Source organism: Heterocephalus glaber, unplaced genomic scaffold (genome assembly GCF_053883595.1).
Source record: "Heterocephalus glaber isolate CG9 unplaced genomic scaffold, H.glaber_assembly_v1.0 deba00001504, whole genome shotgun sequence".
Lineage (NCBI taxonomy): Eukaryota > Metazoa > Chordata > Mammalia > Rodentia > Bathyergidae > Heterocephalus > Heterocephalus glaber.
In genome coordinates this window covers 45,900,404-45,919,109 of record NW_028258324.1, presented here as the reverse complement: position 1 = coordinate 45,919,109, position 18,706 = coordinate 45,900,404, and the positions used below count along the sequence as shown (strand labels likewise).

Genomic DNA, 18,706 nt, shown 5'->3' with positions numbered 1-18,706 from the left:
ACTCATTTAAAAGCAAACCAGAGTAACTTCCAGAAGGTTCCCTGGACCTCCTTTGAGATATCTTTTTGCAGCTCCAGAAGCTGTGCTCTTGTGTAGGTAACAGAAAGCTCATGGGCCCAAGCTGGTCAAAGGCGGAATGGACTGTTTCTGAGAACTTCACTCTAACACTTGAACAAAAAGAAGTTGAGGAGGGTGGAAGCAATTCTTTTCATAGTGGGGTTATTGATTGTGTAGCCAACAGAAGCATATAAAGAGAAAACAGAATAATTTGTGAATTTTATTCTAAAATATTATTTACTAAAGCATTTTAAAACAATTATTCATGTATTGTGCTACCCTCATAAAATTATAACAAGGATGATGACTATGGTCATTATGATGATGTTAATATTATTAGTTCATATTTATTGTATATTGTTTCAGAAATAGTGCTACATTCTATATAAGGTTTATCCTAATTAATCTTCACAACACTATGAAACAATTCTAATATTTCCCTATTTTACAGATGAATAATAGGAGGGAGTGTAAATAGCTTTTTAAAGCTTATATGACCAATGAAAGGCAGAAATGGATTTTGAATCCAAACCATCTGACTCTAGAATTTATGTCATTAAATATTATTCTATATTGTGTCATTCTATAAATTTCCTTTTTAACTTCATTGATTAATTCAGAAAATATGTTTTGAGGACCAATTATAAGCTAGGAGCTATCCTAGTTAACAAAACAGAAAAAAATCCTGCTCTCTTATACTATGTCTTCCACTGGTGAGAAGAGAAAATAAATAAGTTAAGAAAAATATGTCCTCTAAAATATAAAAGTGTCAGGAAGAAAAGAATAAAGCAATAAAGAGGAATACAAAGTATCAGCAGGTAGGAGGATAGAAATTATAGATAGAGAAAAATCTCACTGAAAAAGTAATATTTTGGAAAAAAGAAGTAAGTAAATTTTATGTTCTAACTATATAAGATAATTACGTGTGATAATTACATATTATATATAATTTTCTAATAATATGTATGAAGCCTTCTAATATTTTACTAAGACAACAGTTAGCTATAAAATCATCTCCTAACGCGAAGGTTACCTTATGAAGATTTCTTTTAAATATCTAAAATAGATTGATGTTTTGTTGTGTGCAGAATAATAGAAAGCTAATTTCTTCTTGTGAAATTATTTTCAACTGACTTGATTCTGTGTCATTTCAGTGGCTACTTCTATAGCAAAGTGAGGATAATCCACTGAATTTTACAGTTGTGCAAAAAGGCCACAGCAGTGGCCCCAGGGCCCCATAGACTAGGCAGGTACAACGCACCTTGAGCTTGAGGTAGTTCAGAAGTCTAGCACACATGTACAGCTGCCTGTGCTGAGTGAGGTGAGGGGGTGGTGTGGAATGAGTGGAAAGAGAACATTCTGTGTTGAATTTTCATGCCTGCCTACTCAAACCCAGGGTCACCGTAAATTTTAGTATGGTGCACCATCCTCTGTCAAAATAAAATTACAGCAGTAATAAAAGAGAGAAACTTAATTCCAAGGTTGAATTTGGGAACACTTTTTGCACACACCTGATACAGAATGATTAAAAAATAAAAGTTAATAGTGACACAGACCTCAACAGGTTGTATTTAAACACACACGAGAAAAATTTCCTCACTGGGCAAGATATTCCACAGGTTTGAAGTCCTGTGTGAGACAGGACTGAGACAGACAGGTTATGGGTTTTATCTGAGAGACACTCTGCCTCCCCCTGCCTCACTGTGGGTGCATAGCACTTCCTGGCCTTTAAAATACTCATTCCAATCCAAAGGGAAGTGTTCTTTTGTGATCCCTGGTATCATTTCCTGTTTTCCTTATAAATTTCCCACCCAAATTGTGGCATTGTGGGATCATAGCCTAAAGGAACTTTCCATTACAGTGGCAAATCACTAGTACTACATCTTATTTTAGCACCCACCTTTCTGTAAAGATTTAACAAATTCTACTGCCAATTAATAACAATCTTGTTCATGTGTACTCTGTTGAGGGCTTCCTCTTATATACATTTTTTTTACCATATCACAATCGTCAGATAATTTTGATTAAATAGCTTTTTATGTAACTTTTCAGAATACACAAATGTCGTAAACCTAATTTGTTTTAAAAGTACATAGTAAAAATCTTATTTCCTTCAACATAAAAATATATTTCCTAGTGCCAAAGACTTCTGACAGTTTTACTAAAATTTTAGTTTTGTAAGGATTACAGTGATTAAATTTTGGTCATGAGCATTAATATTACCCTAAAGTTTTTTTTTAAAGAATAATATTTAATTTGAAGGACTAAGAATTTAGAATGTATAATGACATTTTCTAAGCTCCTAAACCATAAATACCTATTATGTTTGTGGATGAGTGAGGTAAACAATCCTATGTGGATGTTTTTATAGTTTTTTAATTTTTTTTAATTTTTTCCCCATTAACTTTATTGGTACATTTTAGGTATAAAATACAGTTACATTCATCATTGGGATCTTGTACCATTACATGAGTCTCTTGGTTCTTATTTCTTTTCCCCTTCCCTTGCCCTCCCTTCAACCCCTCCACCTTTCCTTATTTGCAAAGACCTTGTTTCCATTTTTTTCCTCTTTTCATATTTTTTCCTTTCCCTTTTTTCCCTTCCCCTACCCCTGCCAATTCCCCTGCTCTTTTAGGCCTTTTCTTCCTGTTACACAATATCAGTTATACATTTTTTAAATTACAATATTAAGATCTAGGAGACATTACCACAGATTTTACAGAATTTAAAAGGATATAGAAAGCATATTACAAAAATCTTTTTTGAAATAAATTTGACAACTTCTAAGAAGTAACTTAGAAGACAAATTAATGAAACTAACTCTGGAGGAAATATAAAATTTGAATAGCACCTATTAAAGAAAGTATATTCCTAGCTTGAAAACCTACCTATATGACAATAGCAGGCTCATAAACATTTTAACTGATAAATTATATCAAACATTTAAAGCAGAAAAAAGAAGGAACACTTCTCCCCTCATTTTAGGAAATCAACATTGTGCTAATCCTAAAACTGGATAAAGATAATAGAAGAGAAAAGTATGAACATAGATAGAAATTTGTTTAACGAAACAAACTCTTAGAAGTCAGATCTGGCAGTATGTAGAAAGTGGTTTTATTATAGGGATGGCAGTGTTGGTTCAGCATTGGAAGATCCACCCCCAAAAGTAATCATTTTAGATGTTTTTATAATTTTTAAATAATGGGTCAGTATATTTGTTTGAAGTATTTTATATAAGTTGTGGTAAGATTATGTTAATTGTTGTCAATTTATAAAAATGCTTAAGATTTTTCTAATTCCTTTATCTCTTGGAACTCTAGCTATTCTAGTTTACTACAACCCCAAAATGTAACCTTATGTCAGCATCTTTCCTCTTGTTATTGTCTTCTTGCATCCACAAAAATGTTTTACAAAAGCTGAAGGAAACTCCAAGAATGTACTAACTACATGTCTAGCTGTAATTCACTTATGCAGACAAGAGGTAGGAAACTTCTCTTCTCTGTGGAGTTCAAATATAAGTAAGTACGGAGCCAGGTAGCCGGTGTTTGTTCCGCTGTCAAAATTCACACCATTTTGTCATGAGTTCATCTTTGAAGTATGCGGCTCTGGTTACCTGCCAAGTGGACCATTCACCCTCCTCTTACTGAGCTGTGCAAGGAAGTCAAGGTCAACCTATGGACATGGAGTGTTCAGTCAGTTGCTCTACCTCATACCTCACCTGTGTATTTGTGTAGCTATTAGAGACTAAGCTACTCCTAGGTGGAATTTTATGACTTAAGCTATAGGGAATATATTTATTCTGTTTTAATTAGTTTATATAAATAGTGGGCATGGAGGGCCGGGGATTTAGCTCAGTGATTCCACTGCCTGGCCTTCAAGCTCAAGAACCCCAGTTCGATTCCTGGTACCGAAAAAAAAATAGTGGACATGGAGATGGGTTAATATACTTTTGCTTTCAGATACAAAGTCAAGTTATTATTGATACACTTGCTGTCTTTTTATTATGCATATCTGCGTACCTCTCCTGAAAAATTTAAATATTTTGATAGTTTGAGGAACTCTCATTTAACAATCAATACACTATGAAATTTTAATAAGGTTTTCTCCAATTTTGAAAAGTATTTTCGTGAATACTATTTCAGTGAACATATTGTGTGAATGCATTAAGTTGAAACGTCAATTTAGTGATATTTGATCTTTTTAACCTATCATGTACATTTTTCAAAAGGTTTGATTAAGGTAAGTAGTGCCTTCACTTTTCTTTATTTTAGAAATAGTTAAAAGATGTACAAAGCAATCTTGAGGGAAGCCAGAGAACTTCACAACCTAGTGGCCAGTGGTCAGACCCACTTGAACACTACAAACGACACAACATATTTTCATTCCATAAGCTCTGAAGAAGTGAGAGAGGATTTCTATGAATGGTTCAAACCTCTTGAGAAAAAAGTTTAGATGGTGATCATTTTGACATCCAATAATGGCAACTGAATAGTACCACACCATCCTACCAGTAGACAAGACAGACCTGGAATTTAAGAATCAGTGATAGCAGCCAGCAAACTGTTATTGTGCAACAAACAAGAGGTGAAAGCATTTGTGAGTTAACTCCATTTGTGGTCCAGAAAAATTAAAGTTGACAGTAAAATAACTCTGGCTTACGTACAACTCACAGCAAATGCTAACTAATGAAAAAGTATGTCTTTTAGTTCTAAAATTTTCTGGGTTGTGAGAAAATACGAAGCATAAATCATATCAAACTATTCCTGGCATTAGGCCTTCAGGATGCATTTGTTTGAAATCAAGGGCCAAATTGCCTGGAAGAGTGAGAACTGTGAGATGCCAGCTAAGGCGAGATGCCAGCCTTAGAGCTGGCGCATGGTTTCTGAAGAGACCTGTGTGCATGATCCTAGTTTGCTTTCAGAGTGGTTCCCTTGAACTGATTTTGTAAATTAACAATATTAGGCCTTCTGTAGGAATGAAAGTGCATTAGTCACAGTGCTCTTACTTTACCCAGCAAAGAAATCTATTGTTCTTTTGTTATAAAATGGTCCCAAGGCAGAGTGAGGATGAATTTTGCCACATCAGGTAAAAGGAATCACATTCAATATTCAGGCAGGTTTAATGAGGAATTTTAATAATGAGAGCAAAAACAATGAATGAGCATAACTTCACTAAACAGCTCTTAGAGGGAAACTGAACTAGCTCTGGTTTTTACAAGTGTATGTAGCCCTCCCTGAATAGGTGCCAAGCATCAATTGTTCCGGGTGAGTAAGGACATAGGATACGGCAAAAACTCACAGCAATTTATTACCAGAATGTTTAAAAACAAATGCAGGATTCCAGAAAAGGAGGATTTCCACGGATTCATGTTTAAATTCACCATAAGTGATTAATCTTTGTGTTCCATTTTTTGTCCAAGGTCGGTTTTACACACCATGTAAAATCACTTCTTTAGAAGACAGTCTGCTTTCTTCAAGAAAAGGAAAGAGGAGGAGGAAAAAAGAATGAGTCTCCCAGAAAATACTTCATAAGGCTTCTTTCACATTAGTTTTTTTCTTCTTTATTTTTGGAAGAGTTTAATCTGAGAAATACTGTGCAAGAAATAATTGGGATGAAATTTAAATTTAAGCAACCACGGCTACTTCAATAAATAATACTAAATTTCAAAACACTGCCCTTGTATTTAAAATTTTCTGTAAGAAAAGCCTGAGCATTTAGTTCTCTAAAGCTTAATGTTGCATTGATTTTTACAGAGATAATTTATATCTATATCTATATATAAAAATATATATAGCGATAGATATTACGTGTATATGTAATATTTTTTCTTACAAACTTTTAACCATTTATTTCAATGGGGAAAACTTTTGTTATACTATAAAATAATAATGTTGGTACCTTTAATTAAAGAAAATATATTTATCAAAAATTTAGCTAGAGAGAAATATTTTCAGAATCATCTACTACAACATTTCTTTAAATTTGTTGTAGACCACTTACCTCGTGGGATTTATTAGTATGAAGACTTAAAGCCTTAAAGAAAGAGAGCTGAAATAAAAGACTACAAATCTTTTCCCCTCTGAAATCTAACCAAGACTTCTAAAAGCTATGACTAAAACGGTTTTCATGAAAAGTACAGTTTCTTAGAATTAGTTTTTTTTTAATTAAGAATAACTGTAGTGATCTTGGGTTCTATTCATTAAGTTTATAAACATCAATGTGACTCTCCAAATATATCTTTTCTATTTCTTATGTGAAAGATGTAATCATATAATTAAATTAAATTAAATTAAATTAAATGAATATGTATCGGGCATCTATTGTGTCCAAGCTTAGATTTTGGCTGCTGGTATTACAAACTGAATGAGGCCTGCTTAATCCCACTGACACTCATACATGTTAAATTTTTTAAATGTTGGCTTTTACAAAGCCACAAAGGAGATCAAATATAGCTGCATTGCTTTCTTCAACCTAAATGTTTTTAGCAATTGAAAGATAGGGGCAGTGGAGACACTCAGAAATGCTTTGAGATCTTTAGATGAATGGTATCATACAGCTGTGTATTATTGCTAATTCTTTGTTCTCAATCACTTGTTTTCAAGGACACTAAAATCCATGTAGCCCCTAAAAAAGATAAATAAGGGCACGTCACTTTTCTTCCTCCAGTCACAGACTAAAGAAATTATTTCACATAATATATAGCCCTTCAGCCATGGGAGCAGGAAGTGTTTACTGCTCAAGTCGGGGTCCCAGTTGGTAAAATAAATGGAAACTTCTGGTCTAGTTTTAGGACTGTCTTTCAAATAAAAACTTCATTTTCTCCAGGAAAATAAGTTGGAATTATTGGTAAAATTTTCATAAAATTGGGGCAATCTTTAAAGACTACAAAAACATAACTTTGCCTCTTTTTTTTTCTGCTTTAGGGCCAGTTAAGTTTGTTTAAAAAGAAAAATTTAAAGCCACTAAAAAACCTATGGCATTTCCTTCTCCGATCTTTAAAACTGGTTCAGGCTCATCTGTTTGGAGTTATTTAGTTGTGTGTCTATTTGAAAATAACTCCCCATAACATTCTCTCAATGGAATGAAAATTGAGTGAGTGAAAATGGAGGGAAAAGATGAATATTTCACACTTGACAAACATTTCCCTAAAAAAGAAAAAGAAAAAATTTTAAAGGCCAAAATACAATAAAATCAAATAAGCTCTCATATATTTCTTTCTACATTTTTTGTTTCCTTTTTTTGTACTTTTGAACTTCCAGAAAATTTATAAGTTTGAAATGAAACCGATTTTACCCTTCTCAGGCATGTTTCCCATTTTTTCAGTACTATATAGATTCATTCATTCTGTGGACAATTTTTTGAACACATACAATGTGTCTAAAGTCTGCAGGTCAAATACAAAAGAGATAGAGACTAGCTTTGCCCTCATGGAGCTTCCATTCTTATGGTGAAAATTAATGTAATGCTAAATGTAATGGTGAAAATAAGCAAGTGCTAAATAAGAAGTGCAAAGAAAGAAACAAAACGGGATAAGTGACAATGCCTGGGGATGAGTGTTGGGATGAGGGTTTACTTTAAAGGAGGAGGCCAGGGAAGGGTTCCTGGAGAAGGGGTATGTGAGTGAAGCCTGGGTGTTAGAAGGAGCTACGGACTAAAAATCACAGAGGAGAGCATTGAAGTCAATGGTAATAGCAGGTGCAAAAGCCCTGAGGTAAAGAGATGCTTGCTCTATTTTGAGACCATTGAGAAAAGTCAGAAGCATAATAAATAAGGAGTAAACACTGATGTTACTGGGTTAGGTGAGGGTCAAAATCATCAGTATGGAGGTTACAAAGTAGAGGAAGCCAGTGTACATTTGTTGCCTGTGTTTCTATATCTTCACACTGCTTTAAAAGATAATGTAAGTGGTCACTTGTTATTATGGTTTAAATATAAAGTGTTCTCTAGACTCGTGTATTGAGGGCTTGAGCCCTGATGCAGCAATGTTCAGAGATGGAGCCAGAGAGGTGATTAGATTATGAGGGTTCTAACTTCATCAGTAGATGAATCCACTGATGAGATCATAATTTGACAGCATTGTTGGGAGGTGATGGAAAGAGGAGGTGAGCCTAGCTGAAGGAATTGGATTGGGGGACATGACCCTGAGGACAATATTTGGTTGCCAGTGCCTTTCTCTCCTGCTATCTCTTACCTTTACTGCCTCCTCATTATCATGAGGTGAGCAGCTTTGCCTCTTCATACCCTCTGCCATGACATTGTTGCTTGCCATAAGCCTAAAAGCAATGGATTCAGCCAACCATGGACTGAAACTTCTGAAACTCTGAGTCAAAGCAAACCCTTCCTCTTTTTAGCTGTTCATGTGAGGTGTTTTATCACAGCAATGAAAAGCTAACATACTTGTAAGTTTTGTTCCTTTGCAAGCAGTTTAGTACATGTTGCTTCTTACCCAGTTCCTTTTGCTCATTGACACTACTGTTAACTGTAATCCCTGCCTTGTAAGTGTGAGAATATTGTAGGTTATGTATAGTTTGTGGTATACAGATTCTGGATTTCATTCTAGATATAGTAAAAAGCTGTCAGAAAATTATAACAGGGAGGATGGCACGATATGATTTATGTTGTTAAGACCATGCTGGCTGTTGTGGGGAAAACCAATTTTCTGAATCTGAATGGAGAGGCTGATGCATTGAAGAGTGTGGTAGAAGCATGGAGAGAGGAATGTGGACAGTTTCTAGACACTGTATGTGATAAACATGGAACACTTAAAAAACTTTCCTGATGGAGTGGATGCAGATATATAAAGAAAGAGAAATCAAGAATAACTCTTAGGTGTTTGGCTTGGGAAAAGGGATGACAGGAAGAGCCACAGGAGGGATAAAGGTGATGGAGAAAAGAGTGTTCATGAGGAGTGGGCGGAGAGGATGGTATTTCAAGAGCTCCATATTGAGGAAACTAAATTTGAGGTAGCCATCAACCATTTATAAGGATACATCAACTGTGTAACTGAATATAAAGAGCTGAAACTTAAAAGTGAAGCTAAGACTGAAGATATAAACTGGAGCCATGATCATAAATGATATCTAAAGTCCCAGAACTGGATGTAGCATATTAAGAAGAGAAGAATAGATAGCTTAAATCTAAACCCTCAGATATTACAATATCTAGAGAAGGAATCAGTAAAGAAAGTCAGGTAAGAACTCTGAAATTCATATTGTGTTATGCAAGTTCGTGTAAAAGCCTATTTGAAGAAAAAGGTAGTACACAATGATGTCTTATGCTGCTGAGGAATATGGGATCAGAGAAGTGAATGTGTTTGGCCAATTTGACAAGATCACAGAAACATAGAGAAGTCTTCCCTCTGTGTCAACCAAAGAACACTACAGTAGAAGATAAGCAGATACACCATCCAAATAATTGAGGTGCTTAATACATAGTAGGGTGGTTTTGTTCATGTGTTAGTTTTTGTGGGGTTTTTTTGGCTAATGGACTGACCATTGAGATAATGTCCCAAGTGCTACAGTGCAACTTTTGGGGCCCATTAAAGAAGGAAAAATATTTATAAAGTGACAGAGCTCACACATCAATGATGGGAGTATATCATGTTGCTGCTACTTTGGTAAATAGAAATTTCTTACTGTATTCCAAGGTTGCTGAGGAAAAACAGTAAGTCCTCAAAAAGAGCTGGACATCTATATTCAGTATACTGTTAATGATATTAGTGAGCTGGAAGTACCCAAATATCCATTAAGAGTTGAATGAATAAACAAACTTGGTGTTTTCATAAATTGAAATATTATTCAGAAATAAATAGGAATGGACTATTTGTATATGCTACTCAACAGATGAATCTCTCAGACCTTGTGTCAAGTGAAAGAAACTAGACACAGAGCACGTGCTCTTTGATTACACTGATATAAAATTCTAGACAAAGAAACTATTCTACATTGATTAGTATAGGAAAAGTACTCTATACTGATCAATAATCGCCTAAAGTGGAAGGTGGAGGAGGGAGAATTCACTGAAAAGGAATGAAAAGGAGTGCTCTGGGGGAATGGAATTGTTTCATGTTTCTGTTGAAGTGGTGGTTATTTACATGGTTACATACATTGTCAAAGATTATTGATCTACTCATTTAAAATGAATGAACTATACATATCTCAATAAAATCAAGAGCAAGTTATTTTTTACATTCTAGATAGTAGACCCTGATCTGAGGAACAGCTGGTAAAATTTTTTTCCCCATATTGTGGATTGTCTCTTCACTCTGCTGGTGGTTTCTTACTATGTAGAAGCTTTTTAATAAGATGAGATCCCAGTTGTTGATTCTTTTTGCTACTTTCCATGTGACTGAGGTTTTGTTCATAAAGTCTTTTCCTACATCAATGTCTTCAAGAGTTCTACCTAACCTATCTTTTAGCAGGTCTAGTGTTTCTGTCTTAATATTTAGATCTTTGATCCATTTGGATTTTAGTTTAGTGCATGGTGAGAGATATGGGTGTACTTTTAATCACTGGCAAGTTGAAACCCAGTTCTTCCAGCTCCATTTATTAGAGAGGCTATCTTTTCTCCAGTGAGGGAGTTTGGCTCCTTTGTTAAAGATGAGGTGGCTGAGTATGTCTGGAGTGGAGATTCCTCAAAAAACTAGGTTTAGAAGTTCCATTTGACCCAGCTATTTCCCTGCTGGGTATCTTCCCAAAAGAATTAAAAGCATCATACCACAGTGATATATGTACACTCATGTTTATAGTGGCACAGTTTGTAATAGCTAAATCTTGGAAACAACCCAAATGCACATCAACTGGTGACTGGATAAAGAAGATGTAGTTTTCTTACAAAATGGAGTACTACTCAGCCATAAAGAATGATAAACTAGAGACATCTATAGCTAAATGGATGCACATTGAGGCCATACTCTTAAGTGAAATAAATAGGACACACATGTGTAAATACTGAATTGTCTCTCTGGTATGAGAAACTGAAAGTGTAAATGAGTACCAAAAAGTATAATAGATAATGTAAAAATAAGAAGCAAAGATTCAAAGGGGAAGGGGAAGTAGGCGGTGGGGGAAAGGAAAGAAGGGAAAGAAAAAAATATGAGAAAAGAATGAAAAAATGGAAAGAAAGGTTTTGTAAATAGGGAGGGGTGGAGGGGTGGAAGGAAGGGAAGGGGAATGGGAAAAAACAAGAACTAAGATATATCATGTACAGGTACAAATTCCCAATGATGAATGTGATCATAGTGTATACCTAAAATGTACCAATAAATTTAATTTTTTAAAAATTGAGAGTGAATGAGAGAGGGGCACGACGAGAGAGATCACTTCATCTCTTGATTAGTGTCTTTAGTGGTAAGTCATTTTCCTATCACCTTTGTAAAATATTCACTATGATTTCTTTGAGAATATTTTTTTCTGTTTTATGTCTATCACTGTATCACTCAGTTACTGATATTTATTGCATAGTGTTCAGGTTCTTTCTTAAGAGTCATTAACAATCCTGCCACCATGCCTTTAGAAATGTGATTCTTGTCATTTACTTGGTTATTTTGATCTTAATCTAACCCTAGTATAAGATAATTTAAATAGAATGTATCTACACACATCTGTATATGTTCTAAATGCTGTTATCATTAAATTGGGACATCTATAATAACATTATTAACTTGACAACAATTATTATCCAAATTACACTGAATACTTCCTTTTCTAATAACTGATTTTAGAATCATAAATAGCAGCTGTTATGAGCTTTTGCTTTCTAAGTAGGTAATCAAAAGGAGGGCATTTCATACAAGCTATACCACAAATTTCAATAAACATACCCAATTCTCTTGTAGATCTAGAAGATAATTATAACAGAAAAGTCAAGAGCTCTGGAATAAAACTGGACCTGAATCTCAGCCTTGCTAACATCTGTGTGCGCTTACACGAATTCTTTGCTCTCACTGAGTTTTCATTTTCTTATCTGTAAAAAGATAAAGCAATAATTGTCTTTCTCTCCTATTGTAAGGTTTAAAGGTAACCGTAATGTAAGTAAGTTGCTAGCACAGTGTCTGGCTTGTTATGGAGGCTCAAGTATGAGACCAGAAATTCTGTATGTTATTTCTTTTTTTCATGCACATTGTTAGCATGGTAAAGAGGGCTGTGGGGGAATAAGAGCTGTTTAAGTTGCTACAGGAATGCAGGTATAAGTTAAAATTTATCTGAATTTTAAACCTTTCCAATGACAAGGCATCACTTGATCAAAACTAGAAGGAGACATGAGGCCTTAAATCTTTTGGGACATTCATGATTTTTGAGCTTTTGAACTGGAATATCAAGAAAACTTACCAATATCATATTTTAAAATATTTTCTTTTTCTTAGAAATTAATATATTTCCTCATCTGCATATATAATAAATCCATTCAGATGCATATACCTTACACACACACACACACACACAAATACACACACACACACACAAATGTATATATTTTTATAAAGTTTTGAGTTGCTTAAGAAAATTAGGTCATCATATCTAAGTAGCCAGATTTGTAAAAGGGAATAAGAGGTCCTCTTACTCTATAAAAATTTTTATGACCTTTTCATATAATGTTTATATTTTAACAATAGTTTCCTATATAAATGATTCCTGCTTTTGTGACTTTACTGGATTTTAATTCAGTTTATTTTCTGGTTAATGTCAACTCTTGCTATAAATGTGACTTCCGTCCTCTGTATATCCAGATGGGATATTCTGAGATAGTCTTTTTTTCCTGAGGATATGGAATTCCTTTCCAGGAAACACTGAGAACTATTCTTAACCTGGAACGCCTATCCATCTTGTGTCATCCTTCAGAGATACCGCACCTTCTCTGCTCCCTGGCCGGTCATTTATACACTCACTGTTTATTTCTCAGCTATTTTAGGGCAGACTTTCTTCCTCAGTGATGAAAGCACATTACTATGAAGTGATTAGCTATGGGTAATCTTATAACTTTTTTGTTTATGAAAGAGGTCACCAGGCTTCAAGATCTTTTTGTTCTTTATCCTGTATCATAATTTTGTTTGTATAGAAACTATTCAAAATGGCTTCTAAAGCCATGTCATTTTAAAGATTGCTTTTATACCCCCAAACATATTTAATATTCCTATTTGAATATTATAAAAATCATGAAATTACCTTTGTTATCTCCAGATATTCACTGAAATTATATAAGCATATGTTTTAAATATTATGTCTGGATCTCACACCTAGAAATTCTGATTAATAAATCTTGGAAGGAGTTATAAATTGAAGTTTAATAAATTTTAAACACTCTATAGGTGACTCTTAAGTGAAGTCAAGTTTGAAAACCAATGTTTTATATGCCAATGGTTTTTGAAACATTAAAACATCACATTGTTTGGAACAATTCAGGGTTTTCTTGTACTCTCAAAGAACCAAGGAAGTCTAAAAGTAGGCACTCTTTAAATGAGATGGCAAGGGGGTTGGTGAACTCCTAGTCACTGATGACCCTGAGTTTTTGAAAGAGTTTTCAATTTACTTTTCATGAGGATCTTTTTTTCCCCTCAAAAGGGAATTAACTAAGTAAGGAGGCTGTGTTAGAGAATAATGTGCTGATAGTGCAGTGAAGGAAATATGCACGATTGACCTTACTTCCTCCCAGCCTTGCCATGGACAAGCGTGCACTCCTGGGCAAGATATTCTCTGGGCAGAATTAATAAATGTCAATGTATTAGGAGCCAAGAAGGTGACACAAATGTGTGGAAAGGAAGACCAGACACTGGCAAAGTAGAGGACTCACTCCTCTTCTAAAGGGGACCCTCCTGCCAATTGTTTGTATAGGACGACACAAATTTAGTGTTGCTGGTGTTTCCACTTTTGAAGAGAAGTAGTTCACCTTGTAGGGTGAAATTTTTTGACTATTATTATGGCTACCTAATGCCAAATTTTTTATATGCCTTATTCATATTGTAGAGTTCAATTCAGACCACAGGCTCCATTTGCAGTATGGGTAGCTCTCCATGTTAGTGGATTCTGCAGCTTTGTATTAACTAAAATAGATATTGAAAATATTTGGAAAAGATTATGTGCATACTGAACACATGCAAAATTTTCCTATGTAATTATTCCCTAAACAATAGAATAAAACAACAATTTACATCACATTTATATCTTATTAGTCATTGCAAGTAATCTAGAAATGATGTTCAATAGACGGGAAATTCTATCCAAATATTATGCCATTTTACATAAGGAACTTGAACATCCATGGACTTTGGTATTGCCAGGGAGTCCTAGAATGAATCCTCTTTGGATACTGAAGAACAATTATATTTCGGTTCAATGATTTCTAACATTCTAAGATATCTAATTTGGACAAAGCATGAAAAGATAGAAAGCATGTATTTGAATATGTGCCTATGTTATTGTCTCTCTTTATGATTCCCCCCATTCTTTAGTATTCCCCCTTTTTTTTTTTTTGGTACCGGGGATCGAACTCAGGACCTTGTGCTTGTGCTGTAGGAGGCGAAACCACTGAGCTAAATCCCAAGCCCTTAAGTACTCCTTTTGCCAGTCATCCTGGGTGCTTACACTGTCTATTCTGACCCATCCTAGAGTTGACGTCTCAAGAATTTAAACAACTGGGCCAGGGATTTAGCTCAGTGGTTCCACCACCTGCCTGCCTTGCAAGTGCAAGGACCCAAGTTCGATCCCCAGTACCAAAAAAAAAAAAAAAAGAATTTAAACAACTGTGGCTAATACACTATATTTACAGTATATAGAGGATCTCAGTGTTATGTCAGAGGAAAACCTTGTCTTAACTTTTCAGAAGGGAATGGAATGTGCAGCACAGTGTGGCCTATAAATCATTTTCAAATTAGTATTCTGTACATCTGGAGAAGAGTACATTTCTACTCATGCATAAATTGCCTACGAACACATTTCAAAAATCTACGCTTAATCTTAGCAATGAACATTTCAAAAAGTAAATTAATATCTTCAAGGGGAAGAAATACAGTGTATTAAACAGGAATCCACCAGAAACTCGATAGTTAAGAGTCTGTCAGCATTTCCATTATAAACCCTGTTTTTGAGGGGTTTATAACTCACTTATAAAAATTCATTGTAGGCTGAGACTTGGCATGTAAGGTCTCAGCCCGGCAGCTTGACGTGATATTAGGTCTGAAGGACCTCAGATTCATGTCAACGGGATACTATTTTAAAGCTCCAAGATGAGGTCTAAATAAAGAGAAGGAGTGATTTAAACCCACAGAATCCAGAATCCAGGAATTTCAGAGTAAAACTAAAATAACTGCTCTAAGATCAGCAGGTTGTGGCTTGGTTTTGCAGAATCCCACACTTTTGTCTACCCTGAATTGTACATTTTATATAGCATCGGGTGGAGCTAGCTTCATTTTCTTGTTTGGGTCACACTCAATGTAGCTTTAATTCTCCATTTAATAGCATAATATATTGTCTGTTGAGGTTACAGGTTTAGACAAAAGTTTATAAATGAGGCTAATTAACATTGAACTTGTAATTCTTTTTTTCTTTCTACTTGATAAAAGGTATTCCTAGGAAGTAGAAATAGAGTATAAAAATGTCTTAGGCCATTGTAAATTTCTTGTGTAAATAGCTTAGTGATATGTTGCATGTTTAAATTAGCACAATATGTATTCATTTTAAATATTGATCTTTAAGGAAGTCATGTAATAAATCTGAATACTCTTTTGCATTACTGTTTACATTAGGTCTATTATAGATTAAGAGAGACAGTTACCTTGTAAATTTGCTTGCAGAGTAAGCAGGAGCATATAAATAATTCTGTTTCCAATTATACAAAACAATGATGATAAACTACTGGGAGCTGTGTGATGACTGTGCAGAGCTCGGGTGAATCACAGACTCAGACCACGTCTGTGAGTAACTGATGTGCAGCTGGCAATTAGAGCTGTTGTTTAGATCAGGAAACAAATAAAAAAGTGCCATAGAATAAAATTCTATAAACATAGCTCCCTCAACATGCCATTTCTTTCCAGCTATGAAGTTTCTAAAGAGTTACCAAAACTATTTAAAACATAAAAACACAGTTATTTGGCTTGGTAATGGTAGCAATTTGTCTGTAACAACGTTAAGTATGTTGTGGTAACCTTCATGGGGAAAAACCCTATGGATGGGCTTCGTTGTGGTTTGGGGTTTTCACTTTCTCTCAGCAGTAGTTCTTGGGCTGTTGTATGAACTGGTCTTTGAACAATTTGATAGCTCAACCAAATTTCAACTAGGAATGTTAAAGCCTAAAGGTTGAAGATTAAGAATAAATTTACACCTAAGCCTTATAATTCCAAGGCCAAGATCAACCCATTCCCCTTAACATTCCCATCATCTATTCAGTAGTGCAAATATTCACATGGAAATGAGGTTGGTTGAAATGTTTAACTTATATTTGAAAATATATCTGCTAAGCAGCTGAGAAATGTATTCATTTCAGTCTTTCCATTTGACAGGTTTCATTCTCCCAAGTAAAATACTAAGAATGCAATGACAGCAACGGAAGCTGTTCCATTTCCTCTCCTGACTTTAATCTTCCCCTAGGAAAAATATTTGTTGAAATGCTATAATGTGTATTCATTGACACTCTTACTTAGATATTTAAATAGCTTTGACCTTCTATTTATCCTCTATGTCCAGCAAAGATCTTTTAATCTTTATGTAAAGGAGTGCTTATTATTTTTAGGATTTATATTGATTATGATAATCCTATAGTGCTTTTCAGTTTTAAAGTGTGTTCATGGTTATTATTATATCATTACATCATTGACATCTTATAAGAATGTCAATAAATGAGGTGGATGAATATTATGAATTTTTATCCCAATTTTTTAAATGATGAAGCTCAGAGAGGTTAAGTGATTTTTCCATGTTTATTCATCTAGAAAGTGTCAAACCTAAACTCCATTCCTGCTGTTTGAACTGTAAATGCTATGTTCTTTCCACTGTGGCTTTAAAATGACATGTTTTTAAAAGAGCTGTATTTAGCATGGGGAGTCCCATGGAAGACGTAGATCAATTGACATAATACACACGCAGGAGTCTTGCTATTCATCTCTGTGCTGCTTCCGAGGTAAAGTGGGTAGTGAAAACTACAGACAGTTCTAAAATTTGGTTTTAATCAATGGTTCCAACAAAGTTGATAGGTTCACTTTGACCATGCTTATCTTCGATGTATACAAAATGCCTAGTAAAATAGTAAAAGGTGAAAAGCAAGAAAAAGTTGGTGAGAAACGGCAGCTTTTTTTGGTTTGCTATTTTAGAACTTTATTCAGTCATTCTTTGCAGTCCTTTATATATTATGTTTCAAGAATATACACCTAATAAATCCATCTACTTGCCTGGTACAGTTAACTTTGATTCCCATAAAGTTGGACTTCATTGTTTAACTCTTAAGTTTTTACTAGTGGTGAGATCTTTTACCAGATGCTGTAAGTATTAAAGGAGCATTGGGGAACAAAGATTAGGTGAAATTTTTGAGAAGTGTGAAAACTGAATCGGTTATACACTCCCTGGACATTGATATATTCCTATACCAAAGCTGTGTAGAGAGGACTAGATAACTGTTTTGACAGGTGTTAAGTCCTCTCTGCACAATCTCAGGGAATTCAGTGGATTATGTGACTATATTGGAATAAAACTTTGACTAGTGGAATCTTGATATTAAAAAAACTTCAAGTTTTAACGAATAATTTGTAATCTACTCCTTTTATCTTCAAGGCTTTCATTTAGTACAGAATTTCTCGCCAACTAACTCTAAGAAGAAAAAATTCTATAGTAAAATAAAACACTAATGGCTCAAGAATACTATGTGATATCTAATTTGCTGATTGCCACCCAAAATTATATTCAACAGTTATAAATCAATTACCAGGCAGAGTCATAATTATATTAATAATCTTGCTTTGTTTTTCCATATCCAAATATTACATGTTGAGGAAATGTTCTGACTCTAAATTCTTTTAATTAAGAAACCAACCATTTTTAAAGGAGGTAATGAAATATATTTTTTGTCTTCACTTTTTTGTGCATGAGGGTTTCAAGAAAAGAGAAAGTAATGATTATAGTAAATTACAAGAGTCAGGCAGCAAGGTAATTAACAGGTAATTATCAATAAACAATTTAACCACAAAAACTTGGATCCTACCTACCACTTGTCAACAATAAAAGCTTAGTAACTCCACATGCCATTGGAAACAGTCTACAGGGAGCCCCAGAAAAGACTACCAATATAAATAAACAATCCTTTCTTGGGAGAATACACAAAGGCCAGGCTGTGACTGACCACATAGAAGAAGGAAAGAAAAATCCAGTAGGCAGGAAAAATATTAGGAAACCAAACATTTGGTTTCAAATTCAGGAGAAAAATATGAATGTGCTTGATACTGAAGCCAGAAAAATTATCTATGAAATGTCTTCCTCATCCCATACATAAATTTTATGTTTCTTTACGCATGATTGGGATTGTAAGATTACTTAGCTAATCCAGAATTTTAACACAGAAAAAAAGTGGACCCTATCCAGATTTAAATATAGTCAGTACGATTTATAGACTGACTGACGGGTGCATAATCCACCATAAAGGTTATTTCTTATGGAAATGTACAACTAGC

General features: G+C 34.4%; 1 protein-coding gene and 1 pseudogene across 7 annotated transcripts in view; one reads left to right on the top strand and one right to left on the bottom strand.

Moving 5' to 3' along the window:
- Positions 1–18,706, top strand: part of Mecom (MDS1 and EVI1 complex locus) — a 582,840-nt gene that overhangs the window by 453,939 nt on the left and 110,195 nt on the right. The window lies entirely within an intron of this gene.
- The window catches only part of LOC106010546 (kanadaptin pseudogene), a 67,873-nt pseudogene that overhangs the window by 7,632 nt on the left and 41,535 nt on the right, over positions 1–18,706 (bottom strand).